Raw genomic sequence first — 13,089 nt, 5'->3', positions numbered from 1 at the left:
AACAAACTCCCAAATTGGCCTAAAACTGATTCATTTGACGATGGAAACCTTTACAAGCATGAATGTACTTAATTTTTACTCTGAAAAACATAATTACACCTCAATGAATCATCATAACCCATAAAATGACAAATTACATCAGTAAAATTTGAACTAGACTGAGAAAAATGAGTTCCAGGAAAAAATGTAGCGAATTTCCTAAAAACGTAGCGTGCTTGGAGAAAACATAGCATGACTCTTGTAAGTGACTTTTGGAGGGGTTCTCGAGCTCAAAATCAAGATCTGAAAAATTCTGAAGAAATCTTTGCCTGTCTACTACACCATAGAATATTAAAGCACTGAAAAGGACTACTTCTAGACCTCCAAAAACCATTTCTCCCATAGCTACTCCAAAAACATAGCGTGCTACTGAAAACAAGGGCAGAAAGGTGTTTTCTCACTACTTTTTTGACTTATTGACCTGCCAGAATATGCTGAAGTGGAACTCCGGTTGTATAATTTTGATGTGGAGGTCACAAGGAATCCAAAAATTCAAACCTTTTGTCAAATGGAGGCCCTCAACAAAAACATAGTGTGGGGCACGCTACCTTTTTGGACAAAACACTATGTAAAATTTATGGGTTTTCTACAAAAATAGGCCTCAAAGATGGATAAATATCTGTCTACCATGAAACTTTTTGCAAACTTGGGAGAGGTTTTTGTAGATAAGGATTTTGTGAAGAAAACCATCTCTCCAGTTTTGGAAATTCATTTTCATTTTCTCGGAATCAATGCCACACAATTATGACTAAAATAGGAAATTAACTTGAATTTTTTTTATTTTTTGAAATATGTTTCCATGAAAGCTTCATATCTCCCAATATATGATACCTATGTAAATACTGGAGGAGGTTTTAATTCCTTTTTCTATTATTGACAAAAATATCTTTCACTTTTATCAAATTCATCTTCCTTACTTCAAAAACTAATTTTGAAGTAAGAATGTCCCTATGTGTGGAAAATGACCTCAAAACCCTAAAAATTATGCCAATCACCTCTGCTGATATGATGAAGTTTATCCCTGATATTGTGGTTTTTCCTCTTTTCAATATGGTGTAAAAAAGACTGGTTAACTTGGCATGATATCCTACTTGTTAAATTTTCTCATAAATCCCTAAACAACCCACCTTTTGGAAACATTGTCTAACAAATGTTGAAGACCTCAATTCTTTGGTGTCAAGTGGCTTAAACCTTGACACCTAACCTACCTTTTTGTATGGCTTCTTTCCTCCCTCCATTTTTTACAATTGCAAATCAAAACCCTAGTGTAAGAGATGGGAAAAAAAGTTTTTTTAGAGGGAGTGAGGAATTGGGATTAGTGTATTTAGGTGAGGGGATGAAGAGGTTAGGGAGAATATATGTGGGTAAGAAAAATTGGGGAGGTAGGGAGGTATTCTAGGAAACTTAGGGAGGTGGAAAATGATAAATAGAGGGTAGGGATTAGTGTATGATATTTAAACACAGTCCTAACCCTAAAAACCGCCAAAAACACAGTGTATAGAATAGGGTTATCTCTAGGACTTAGGGGAATGAAGGAGGTGGGATAAGGAAGTCCAGGGGAAGTGTGTTTGAGCATGGAGAGGGTTATAATAGGTAATGAACTAGGTATATTTTCTTGCAACCCAAACTATGGAGCTCACCCACCAAAAACGTAGCATGGGGACTGTAGGAGGGTTTATCCACTGAAAAGATGAAATAAATGTTGATAGGAGGTGGCAAGAGCTTTAAATTACTTGTTAATAGGCTAATGGAACCTTCATTGGCCACAAAAAACCTCTGGAGATGTATTCTTTTCCTCTAGAAGTGAAAACGTAGCAAAGGGTTAAAAACACATTGTGGTTGTCTAAAAATGCAGCATGGAGCTTTGGAGGGGGTGCCAATCACCTTTTGAGAGTGTCCTTTGATGCTTGATGTACTAAGATGGCCTTTTATAGTGAATTAGTGCTCAATTCCAATGGAATGAGTGAAATAAATGCTTGTATGGTCTCTTATAAGAGTTAAATTCACTTTTTGCATATGTCATGACATGACATCATCCTTCATTTTGGAACCAAAAGTGAGGTGTTTTGCAACAATAACTTTATGAACTGAAGTAGTACCTTTACCTATATTACATATGCCTCCTAAGATGCTAACTCCCTTATGTGTGGACTCAAGACCATAAACATGGCTTTTTTAGCTGAAAACAAACATAATGATGACAATTACAAGTAATGACCTAGACTGAGACCTATATGATTATTTGACTAATCCATGACCTATAACACTTGAAAAATTACATGACCATGTGAATAATGATAACCATGAATGCTAAAGGGAGTAGCACTGACCTAAACACACCAACCAATGATCAAAATTTTTTATTTGAAGACCTACTGAAACCATATAAAACTTAACCTAGGAACCTATCAAAAACTTTGAAAGAGCACATTTGATCACCAGTGATTGGTAGGACTGACCGACACTAACAGGATGAAGGGTTTGCACTCTTATACATTAGGGTTTAATTAGTCTTCTAAGTGAAGAATTCAAATAAAAGGTATTAAAAATAAATTACTTTCCTTGATTAAGTAGCTCCTTCAGTTGATGATGATCTTATATAGTGAATCTTGAATGAATAAAAGTCACTCCTAATGAATTTGAATAGTAAACTTGATTGAGTACAGGTACCTTCTAATGATGAACTTGAATAGTTTTTCTTTGTATACAGGTTCATTCTGACATAATTTTTATGTTGATCCCTTTAAGCAATAATATTTGACAAGTCCTTCTGAAATGTTGCTCGTATTCAGGTCCCTCATGTTCAGGTCCCTTCTGACAAATTTGATGTTGAATTTTCAGGTCCCTACTATATTTTTTCTCGTGTGATGCTGCTCCATGTTCATGTCCTTTACATTATAAGTTACTTCCATATGAATTTGAGTAGTTTATTGAATTGTTCTTCCAGTTTATTGAGTAGTTTATGCTAAAAACACATTTTTTTTTTCTATCTTTCCCCTTGCTTACCTCAAGTCTAAGGAAGAAATTTTGCAAAAATTATTTTGAAAACATAAAAACAAAATGGAATTCATATTAGCTAAGCAAGTTGGTTTTCTATTATGAATTCGTGTTTGTACTCTGTTAGGAACCTGGATTTTCACAACCAAACATTTTTTTATTTTTGATATTTTTCTCCTTTTATTTTTTATTCTAAAAGTATAGAAGACATATGCATATTCTCTTCCAAAACTTCCATGTCTTTTTCTACTAATATTTCTTCAAAAAATCTTCCTTATCTATTGGTTTATTGTACACTTTCAATCTATGCTCATTGACCAATAATGATATCGATAGTTCATCAATGGTCTTAATGCTCACTGATCCATTATCAAAGATTTATTAAATTTCGTATGGGCCTAGCCAATGAGTAGTAAATTTTTCTTTGAAATATTTGTATTTTGAATAAAATAGAAGTGCCCAGAGCCCTATATGAAAAAAAAAATTCTTAATAAATATGTCATTCCATTTCATCATTTGTTGTTGCACGAGTGATGTATGTTCTACAACTTCCTTTCTAATCTCATTCAATTGATTTGGCTGCATAATTATTTGTTGTTGTGCTTTTGACAGATCCAGTCCCAGTTTGGCTGCAAGTCTGTATTCATGGATCTGGAATTCAATTGGTAGCAGAACTTCTTTGCCATAAACAAGATGATAAGGGATAAATCCAGTGGTGTTCTTCCATGTTATTCTATAAACCCATAATGCTTCATTCAGTTTCTTTGACCAATCCTTCATGTGCATCTTCACTATCTTTGTCATGATGTTCCAAAGACTTTGTTTGTTGATTCCACTTGTCCATTCGCCTGAGGGTGATATGGAGTTGATTTCCTATGCTTGATTTTATATTTCTCTATAAGGTTTCTGACAAGCTTGGAAGTGAACTGTTCTCCTTAGTCTATGAAAATCTTCCTTGGAACCCTAACCTTACAAATATCTCTTCAAAAATTAAAGATACCACTGCACTTTATGTTGCCTTTGACATTGTTTTTCCCTCCACCGATTTTGTTACATAGTCAGTACATATTAGGATGTACTTCCTACCATTACAGGGTGGATTGATAGGACCCACAAAGTCCAGAGACCATTGCTCAAATGGCTCTAAAAGTACTTGTGGTTTCAATGGAATTTCATTAGAAGCTACAGGCTTGCCTATCCTTTGCTAGTTGTCACACCTTTTAACATAAGTCTTTGATTCTTTGAATATAGATGGCCAATAATAGCATAGATTCAACACCTTGTATGATGTTCTTTTCTCTGCAAAATGACCACCACATGGTTCATCATGATATACTTTTAAAATATCTAAAATTTCATCTTCTCTTATGCATTTTATAATTAAAGGATCAGGGCTAGTATAGAAACAATCTCTATTAACCGAACTATATCTAACACTATTTCTAATTATTTCCTTTTTCTGTTTGTTTGTAAAATGAGGAGGTATTTTTCCAAATGATAAATAGTTAGTTATATCAACAAACCATGGAGTTTGGACTGTTATAGAAAATAAATGTTCATCTAGAAAATTATCAGAAACCGAGATAATCTCACCAGGAAGATGAAGTCTTGACAGGAAGTCTTCCACTTGATCATCTTTTCCTGGTCAATCTAAAATAGTAAAATTGATTAGTGATTGGTTTATTCATTAGAGATTTGATGGTTGAATGATCAGTATGAATGAACACTTGATATCTTGTTATATAAGGTCTGAATTTATTCACTGCATGCACAACAACTAGCGTTTCCTTTTTAGTTACTATATAACTTAACTCACCTAGAGTTATATTTTTACTAATGAAATAGATAACATAGTTAAATTTATTTTCTTTATGTCCTAGAGATGCTCCTATTGTTGTATCTGATGCATCAGTATATATATGAAATAGTAATGACCAATTTGGTCCTCTGAGAATTCGTGCTATCGAAAATTTGTGTTATTCATGTTGACAATCAATATTCCATTGAAAATCTGTATTTTGTAAGCAGTTTAAATAATGGCAAATCTATTTTACTGAAATTTTCAATGAATCTCTAATAATAGCCTGCATAACGCGAAAAAATTCTTACTTATTTTTGAGTTGTTGGTGGTAATAGGTTTACTATGATTTGTATTTTGCTGGATCCACCTTTATTCTAGAAGATGAAATATGGTGTCCTTGCACTATCCCTTAAGTTAGCATCATAAAGAGTTTCTCATTGCTAAGAGATAGATTTGTCTCAATCCATATCTATAAAACTTTTTCCAAAATTTTTAAACAATCATCAAATATATTTCTGTAAAGAATAAAATCATCCATGTAAACTTCTACACATTTATGTATAAGATTAGCAAATATGGCCAGGAACACTCTTTGAAAAGTAGTTGGTGCATTACATAAATCCAAAATGTGGCACATTATAAGCATATGTACCCCAAGGACAAGTAAATGTAGTTTTGTCATGATCCACTAATGCTATATTAATTTGATTATGACCATAAATCCATCAAGAAAAGAAAATAACTTTTTCCCTCCTAATGAATCTAGAACTTCATCGATGAATGGTAGTGGGAAATGATCCTTAAATGTTGCTTTATTTAATTCCCTATAATATACATAGATTATTCATTTTCCATTTTTCTTTGGATCCAAAACTAATGGGGAAATCCATTGACTATCTGAGATAGGGTAGATAAATTCTACCTGTAATAGTTTCTGGAATTCTTCTTTTACTATCTCTTTCATCACTGGATTCATTATTCTTTGTGGTTGCTTTACAGGTTTGATATTTTCATCTGCGTAAATATGGTGGATACATGTTTTTGGATGAATTCCTTGCATATCTGTATAATCCCAAGCAAAATCTTTTAAGTATTTCTTTAATAATGCAATTACTTGTTCTTCTTGTGGTAATTGTAAATTATTTACAATATTAAGATCCTTTCTGGGGCTGATTTGAATTACTTTACTTTGAGAATTTTCGGTTGAGATAACATGAAATATAGCTTCAAATTATGTTTGCAATGAATTGATAGTGAAATTTTCCTGAAAACATTGATCTAAAAGTTGACTTGCAACTTCATATTGGATGGTACTTAGTTGCTATGAAATATCAGGTTTTGAAATGAAAAGACCTATTAGTCTTCATTATCCTCTTCTATAAAATCAAAAGCTTGATTAATGATTAAAATAGGTTCAATTTCTTCCTTTTGTTCATCAAGCCATGATAATAAAGAAGGATATTGAGCAGGAGGATAGAGTGTTATGTGCTTTTTTCATTTCTGTGTGATATGATCATACTTCATGATATCATCCAATAAAAGCATCAGTTTTGGCTAACCATGGTCTTCCAAGAATTAAGGGATGGACTCCTAAGTTTGTCTTTGGTTGTAGGACTAAGAAGTCTACAGGATATTCCCATGAATCCAAAGAAACAATGATATCTTCAAGTACTCCTTGTGGCACTACTTTGGATCTATCGGCTAGTTCCAAAATTGTAGTGGTAGGTTGGATATTTGGCAAGTTCAAACATTTCATGGTTTATGTTTTCATGACATTGATAGCAGCTCCTAATTAAATTAGAGTTTTAGTAACTGAAAAATTATTGATTGAAATTATTACCATAGGTATTCCGGGATCAACATATTTTTCAATTGTAGTATTTGTTGACATAAGACTAGCTAATTTCCCAATGACATGAATTGTAGGTGGATCCTTCTTTATTTTCCCAATTTTCTTAATGCGTAATTCCTTAATTGCCTTTATATATATAGGAATATCTTTAATTACTTGCAATAAAGGAGTTTTAACATAGGATTTTTTCAATTCATCTAAAATATCAAATTTGGGAAGAGAGACTAAGGATTTTTGCTCTACTAACCTTTCCAGAAAAGGAGGTGCTTGAGTTGTTAGTATTCTATTATTCTTAATTTGATGTTCTGCATTAACTCTTTTTCAAGACTTCTCTCCTCCTCAACTTGTTCTTCTATAATCACAGGAAAGTTTTTTTGTAATAGTTTTCTAGACATTAAGTGGATGTTTTGAATAGGAAGGATTGAATATGAATTCCCTTCCTCAATATTGTAAATTGGTCTTTCCACTTTGTTACTCAGATTTTTTATTGGTTGAGCTAGTAATTGAGTTGGTCTAGGTGGCGTTTGGTTAGGTGGTAGCTCAAGCTACTAAGGTTGGGTTAATTTTGGTGCAGGTAATAATCGATTTGATTATTGAGGTTGTTGAAATTGTTGGTATGGAAAATATTGTTGGGAAAATGATTGATATGGCTGTTGAGGATAGGACTAATGTGGCCGAGGATAATATTATTGAGGAGGTTGGGCTCCATAATCATACCCTTGCCAACCTTGAGAAGGTTGATTTTGAGTTTGCTGAGTCCAAGCCTACCAAGGCATATGATCATTCCATAAACTTTGAATATGATATTGATATTTTTGAGGAAATTGTTGAGTAAATTGTTGAGGAGGATTTTGAGACATACCTCTATCGAAGTTTGCAAGGTCTTCTTGGTGCTAAATAATAAAAATGTTCCATCCCTTGGCTTTCTCCCATTTGATTTTCCTGCAATTCCTTCAACTTTGGACAATCATTTGTTGCACGATTTTCAATGCAAAGTCCACAAACATGAATATTGTCTAAAGGACATTCTCTTAAGGGATGTTTCTTTCTAAATTTAGGACCGAAAATTGATACTACACAATCTTGTTCTTCTTGTTTCTTTTTATTTTTTAGTATATCAACTTGTGTTCCTAATGTACCTAAGAGATCATCTTTGAAGTCTTCAAAAGTTTTCGTAATTCGGCTCTCATTATACTTCCTATTGCTGATTTGGTAGCTTTGGAATTTGCATCTCTTATCCAGCTTTAACTCTTCCTCTTGAATATTTTTTACATAACTCTGCAATTTCATCAAATGGTAAATATGAAATATCTCATTTTCCCATCACACTAAGAATATCAAGATTCTAATCTCATATTCCTTCTAAAAATATTGTTTGAATAGTATCAGGATTTAAAGAATGATGTTTAGATTTTTGTAAGTTATAGAGAAATCTTTTTAAGTATTCCTCTAATTTTTCCTCATCTTGTTGAGTCATTCTAAAAATTTCATATTTTGAAACTCTAGGCCTAGAGTATGCTTTATATTTCCTAAGAAAAATCTTCCTCATGTCTTCCCAACTACTAATAGTATGTTTACCTAATCCCATGAACCACTTTAACGCAGATGCTTTCAAAGTAGTAGGAAAAAGATGAAGGTTATGTGTATCATCAATATAACTATAGGTACAACATAGAATATCAAATTCAAACAAAAATTGAGTCAAGATCTTCATATGTCATACCATAGAAATTTGGTAAAAACAGAAGGTGGGATATTTTTCATTTTTACCTCTTCTCCCAAGATTTCTCTAGTGTCTAAGATTGGAAATCCAAAAGTATCTTCTTGGTCATTATCTACTCTTCCATCATCTCTTCTTTCATTTTTATTTTCTCTTTTAGTATCTCCTTCACGTTTCCTTGCCCATTCTCTTCATTGTATTTCATATTTTTGCCATTGTTTTGGAGTTAGTCCAGGAATATTGGATCCTTGTCCTTCTTCTGCCATTTATTTTTCAGTTGTTTTAAATGTTTCAGTAACAATTTGAGATTGTGTGTCTTTAATTTGTTTCATTTGTTCAAGGATGGGTTGATAAATTGGTTCCTCTAGTTGCTCAAACATCCATCGAAGAAGAGGTAGAAACTTCAGAGGAAGCCATGAATTTAATCTATGAAGATATGTTAAAGTTGCATCAAACTGTATCAGCACTCCAAAAGAGTTATAAGCATCCATCGAAGAAGAGGTAGAAACTTCAGAGGAAGCCATGAATTTAATCTACGAAGAGATGTTAAAGTTGCATCAAATTGTATCACCCTTTCCAATCATACAAGCTAAGACCAAGGAGAAGAGAACCATTCTCAAACAATTCATCGTAGCTATCAACAAAATATGTGAGTGGGTTTCCAAATATCCAAATGCACCAGTAACTCTCCCTACAAAATATTGGATAACTACGGAAAATGAGAAAGTCCAAATTTGTATCAAGATCCAATCACGTGGAAAGTTAGCAAAGGATGTGGACCAAGTTTTGGCTTTGTATAAACATTTGCTCAGTGGATTAGAATCGGTGGTTGAGGTACACAATGTTCCTTATATCAGAGCAATAAGGGAAGTGAGGAATCAAGTAGAAGGTCTCCAGGAAATCCAGACATTTTTCAATCCTCTCAAACAAGCCTCTACCATGGAGAACTTGCAGGTGCCAAAATAGAAAATTACTCAGTACGTGGTAGAAGCAGTGAGGATATACACCAAGTTGGTGACTTTATCAAATCAGGTCAGTGTTGGGTGCAAGAATTGCACTTAAGCAAATTCCTCAGCACTTAATTGTCAACCCGGGGAATTCATAAACTTAAAGATGAAGCACAGGCAATGCAAGAGATGGTATGAATTTTCCTGATAAAAATTCCTACTTTAAAGAAAATCTTGCAGAATCGAAAGAGTAAAAGCTAATTTAATCATCAAAGTAATCTAGTGCTGGAAGAAGAAAGAATGCATTTGCAAAAGAGATTTAGAAATAAAGGTGTTGTAGGGAAAAATGCCTATGCAGGACGATCCTATCCACCTAAGGTGTGACAGTGCCTTAGCAACAAACAAGGACAGCTATTCTGGTTTCTTCCTTTATGAAATGTGAAAGAAGAGAGATAAATAGACTTACCGGTGTCTTCCGTTTGTCCCTCGATCCGGTCTCTCTTCTCTTTGGGTGTTCACAGCTACTTGCCTTCTCACTCGCCCAACTTCAGTAGGTTCATGCAAGATCACAAGAGAACAACTACTTGCCTTCTTGCTTGTCCAGCTTCAACGGGTTCCTGCAAGATCACAAGAGAATAGCTACTTGCGACAAGAGAAGAACACTACACAAAGACAGATATTCACATTCATAACTAGTTTAGGATTAGAAATAAACCAAATACACTAATGCAATCATACATCAAAAATACATCAATATATAGGAGAAACCAAGATAGCTTTATTGATGAATAACAAGGTTAAGGAAGAGATAAAACCCAGAGGGCTCCAATCCAGCATCTCCTTCCCGGCAAATGGAATTCCTATCTTCACCCCATTCAAAGCATTAAGCACCCAATGATTCCAATCTCAAACCAACAGCAATTCTTTGCAATAACAAAATTCCAGCCTCTAGATCTCATGGAGGAGAGATCCATATATAGATGTTTGGAGAGAGGATGAGTCAGCTTGAGATCTGACTAGTGTCCTCTCCCTCTGTCAGTTCTTGATTCCACTTGGAGGCTCTTGCTTCCACTTGGAGATTTGGAACCTCTTACTCATCACCAGTCGAATTCCCTGAGGCAAGTGTCATTTTGGAAGCTTCCTGGGTTTTGACACCTTGAGAAATGAGCTTGCCACATGTCCACTCTCGTTCAGCGCAGGTAGCCAGTGTTCCCTTTGACATTCAACGCAGGTAGCCAGTGTTGGCTTTGACATTCAGCGCAAACAACTATTGTAGCCACTGAAACGATCCTGAATTGACTTGTTTTTGAGCAGTTTCTGGTGGAGAACTTCTGTGAATTGCTGTGGTTTGTTAGCCTTGTTCCTCTAGGGGTAGGAACAACATGTTTAGGGACTTTGGATCCCTTAGATTATGGAAATTTCATGCTCAATGCTGTAAGGCACAAAAATGTCTATAACAGTTGCCCCCTAAAGTATGAGGTTGTTTATCGGGTGAAATGCTTTATCAGGGGGATCCGAAGTTCATCCAATGCTGGGAGGAGACCTGTAATAAGGTACAATACAATACATTATTTTTCATACTGCTTTCATGATCTAGCTGAGGCGGGCATTCCCATGCTCAGCTTTATAAATTCATTTTTCTGTACATAGAACAGATAATCGTCTGATGGTAGACTGATAATTTTGATGAAATTATCATCCTTTGAGTAGGATGATTATCTGCTGCAATGATGTACATGTCAATGTCTTTATTTTTCCTGAATATATATCGCAGCTCGGATGGATGAAACTAGATCCGGGGTCTTCAAACTCGTTCGATCTTCACTCTAAGTACAAGTCGATCCATGTGAGAAATGTTCTGAAGTCGAACATGGAAAGACATCGCTTGATTACCGGTCAATGATGTAAACCGTTAACAAGCGCGAGAGGAATAACCGATAATGACAATGACCCTCAAGGTACTGCAGTACAATTCATGTGGTGTGAATAAAGGACTTGGCGTCGAACACCACGCAAAATCTTTCGGTCGAATGTCATTGATGTATACCTGTCGCCGGAAGTGAGAAACTTGCCATTGAGGCATGCAAGCTTCAAAGTAATGAAGGGGTTGTTCCTAGATCAACTTCTTGGATAATGAGCTGATGTTGACAAGAAGCGATCCATCAAGGGAGGGCCTTAATGAATCCCACATCAGTGACACGGAATGGAGCTAATGATTTTAATGGAAGTGAAAACGATCTGTGACATATGATTCAGGGTGGCGGTCATGAAAGGATGAAGGATAATGTATGGCAGTGGATGGGACATGGTTGACTTTTTCTGAACGACTTCTCTTGAACATGTGGCGACACTGATGCGATGGATCAGTAGCATTACCCCAAATATGGATGGTATGGCGAGACCATGGATGTGACCGGTGAATGAAACAACCCAACCCGATTGTGGTACGGAGGAAAAGTGTCATGTTCAAGAGCGACTTGCTACCATCAAAGTTTTCTTTAGTTTCTCCCAATTTTTCCTCAATCATTGCTGACCAGTACCTCTTTATTTTTGTCAAGCTTGAGGAGGATAACATATGCGTGTTCTATAACCTACCCTTCGGACAAGCCCATCGCTATGTTTTAACGAGCCTAGCGATAGTGAAACTCGTTCTCGTCTAAAGACAAGTTTGTCGCTATTTAATGATTTTAACGAGTCTAACGACAAGGATAACTCGGTCCTTTTCATTTTTAGAGAGTCTGAAAAGGTACATAAAGTTAACTCCAAAAGTCCTTTTTCGTCATCTAATCCCTTAAGTCCGAAAAAGTATAAAACAATACAGAAGGGATGAGTTTTCGATAGTTTTAATGAGCCGAATAAAACAAGCGCTCGATCTTTTTGTGCAATAATCCCTCAGGTCCAAAAAGATTAAAATTTAGAGGAGGGATAGCTCTTCCTGTCCCTTTAACGAGCTGGAAGGCCAAGGACTCGACCATCTTTTCATATTTTACGAGTCAGATGAAAAGAGCTTAAAGAAGACTCGTCTTTTGAGGAACGAGTGATAAAACGGGTTAGCAGATGATTCCAGGTACAGGTTGGAATTTTTCAATCACAGCAGTGTCACAAGGATGGCTAGGTGTAATCACTCTTCGCAGCTGTTCCTCAAAATGGGTAAACAATCATATGGAGGTGAACGATCGACCAATGGAAAAGTGGAGGTGACGGTGCAAACATGACCAAGGCTTTAATGGCTGATGATATTACATTCACAGTGGTTATTTACCAGGATAGTTCATTTTTTAACGAGCTTAAACGCGGGTGGAAACATTTGCTCAATCTTATGTTTATTTTTTAACAAGCATGAACTATGTGCTAAAACTGCTCGGATCTTGCGTTTATTTTTTAATGAGCATGAGCTGTATGCTAAAACTGCTCGATATTATATGGTCAAATTTTTGATTTTTTACCATAACTAGCTTTGCCCTTTTCAAAGATAGTACTGTATCCTCAATTGCTGCATCAAACTAGTTAGAAATGAACAACATTTGCTTGAAAATGAGATTAGAACCCTAATATTTCGCTTTGAACTACGTAAAAAGAAATTAAAAGGTGTTTTTACCTCTCATTTTACCATTTCATTTGAACTTGGTTTGTTGGAGCTTTGGAGGTGCCTCTTCCCCCTTGATTTTCATCAGCTAATTCCGGGAGATTCTGCGGACGATTTTCAGCACCGTCTGGACCACGTAGGAGCTAA

This window comes from Pinus tabuliformis, chromosome J (genome assembly GCF_031772625.1).
Source record: "Pinus tabuliformis cultivar Carrire ecotype Pingquan chromosome J, CPIR1, whole genome shotgun sequence".
NCBI classification, from domain to species: domain Eukaryota; kingdom Viridiplantae; phylum Streptophyta; class Pinopsida; order Pinales; family Pinaceae; genus Pinus; species Pinus tabuliformis.
The sequence above is the reverse complement of the archived record's forward strand: the minus strand, read 5'-3'. Positions refer to the sequence as shown.